Below are 2,191 nucleotides of genomic sequence, written 5' to 3'. Positions count from 1 at the left end.
ATAAATTTTAACCATTACCACCCTTAATATCTTTAAGACATTTGTCAACCTTTTTATCTGAACTAAACCTTTTCCGTTTTTTATAGAAAATTTCAAACTCTGTACTGATAGAATAACAAACATTGCAAGAACATGATCGGATGGCATAGACTGATTCATCGTGTAAAATTCATCACCGTCAGTTTGGTAAAAGTTTAAGCCACAACCATAGTGGGAAAGGCGAGGAATTAGCTGTCAGTAAAGTTAATTAAGAGGAAAGATCCTCACATCAAAGGGAAGTTTAGTTACTATAAGTCAGTCATACCACATATTGATTTTTGCCAGTACAAACACCATTCTCTAACAACAGATGTTATCTCTTGTGGCTATTGAAGGCTCCTTTGGTATTATTGTCTCTATTGATCTGAAATTTATGGAACATAATTGATAATAAAAGCACTATGTCATCCCTCACCTATGACTCATTTTCATTCAACCATCTGAATAGTAGGCAGCTTTATGAATAGAATATTTCACATACTAATAATTATAGTATTAAATAAGGAAAATTAAAGATCCTGTTACTCATTTTTTTATGGTTCTTATATCAAAAATATAATACTGAAATGAAGATTTATCAATAATGTAAGTTCCGAAAAGCATTATTTGTAAAGATATTACCGAATTTACATTTTCATGTTAATAAAGGGAGGTCATTAGAAATTTATTTTCTATAAAATCTAAGTCAAATTTTTCAATAAGAAATGAATGCATATATTTTAGTGATTACATATAATGTGGACAAATATTTGCAGTACATATTTTACATATTCTTCGATGAGAATTGTTTTTAATAAGTATATATATATATATATATATATATATATATATATATATATATATAATATATATATAACATATAAAATTTCACTTAAGTGTGGTAACAATCTTAATTACAACATACAGGATCTTTAACACTAAAAATTTACATTTTAGAGAAGACAATTTCTAAATATTTTAACTCCTTACAAGCGAACCAGGTAAAGTATTTAACTCACTGACATATGACAAATATAAATTCAAAATACAAGAAGTATACTCTTTCTCAGATTAAAAAAACAAACTACAAACCCTGACTGTACAATTGTAGCTTCCCTTAGGTGTATATAGTTTTTTGGGAAAATTCCAACAACAGACTTGTTCTTTGTTGCATAACCAAAATACCAATCTGTAAAAAGAAAAAGGAAAATTTAAAACAAGAGCTGTCGGTAGGACAGCAACGCTCGACTATTCTTAGTGCTTGATAGTAAAAAAAAATGCTTGATACAGTTACCTCCTCCTGTTTACAGGTTGGGGTCATGATGGTGAACAAGTGTGCAAAGTTTCAAAGCCATATGTCAATGGACTTTAAAAATATTTGAACTATTACAAAAACTTTAACATAAGTGGTTACGCCGACACAGACGCCGACACTGACGCCGACGCCGACGCTCGGGTGACTACAATAGCTCTACTTATTCTTATCGAATAGTCGAGCTAAAAATAGCAATAACAATAAACTCAACAACCCCCTCATTAAAGAGTTATCATTCAGAAACGGTTGGGTTTTATTTGGTGTTATTTTTATATTTCTTTTGCAAAAAAAAGAAAGAAGGAAAAAATTGGTGAAAAATTAGGTCTGAAACTAAATTGGAACACAACCTATATCCAAAATTGAGACACAAATAATGACCTTATAGCACAATCCTTCATTTTATTCCATTATCATGTCATCTATTTACAAATCTTACCTTAATGTGAAAACATGAAATAGTCATTTAATAATAATGAAAACATAAAAAAAAAAAACATATTTGAAAATATTACCATCTGATTCCTCTCTGAGACCACTGGTATCCCAACAACCAATGGCAAATATTGTTTGCCCTTTCGCCTTGAAGTGGTATATAACTGAAATACAGTAAATTCTCTTTATTAAGACCACTGATGGGACTGACTCAAATTTGGTCATTAAAGTGAATAAGCTGCTTTTAACAACTTATGAAGTCCCGACTAAACTAAAATGTACATGTACCCCATGTCCAACAATAAAGAAGAAAAACAACAAGAATATTTTGTTCTTTTGAAAAATGGCCATTAATAGTGGCATTTGGGGTATTTTACGGTCTGTAATCAATAAATAAAATAAATAAAATTATTTATCAATCCTTAT

At 29.8% G+C, this 2,191-nt stretch overlaps 1 long non-coding RNA gene across 1 annotated transcript; it reads right to left on the bottom strand.

The window, feature by feature from the left end:
• Positions 1–315: 315 nt before the first annotated feature.
• Positions 316–1,878, bottom strand: LOC132721282 (uncharacterized). Its single transcript, XR_009624447.1, has 3 exons — positions 1,846–1,878; positions 1,111–1,207; positions 316–403 (listed from the first exon to the last, which is right to left on the bottom strand). It is a non-coding gene; the product is annotated as an uncharacterized LOC132721282 (long non-coding RNA).
• Positions 1,879–2,191: the final 313 nt, after the last annotated feature.

The sequence above is a fragment of the Ruditapes philippinarum genome, unplaced genomic scaffold (genome assembly GCF_026571515.1).
Source record: "Ruditapes philippinarum isolate M1 unplaced genomic scaffold, ASM2657151v2 ctg363_1_1_1_1, whole genome shotgun sequence".
In the NCBI taxonomy this organism is placed as follows: Eukaryota; Metazoa; Mollusca; class Bivalvia; order Venerida; family Veneridae; genus Ruditapes; species Ruditapes philippinarum.
Note: the sequence above shows the minus strand (reverse complement) of the source record. Positions and strands in the feature narration are given on the sequence as shown.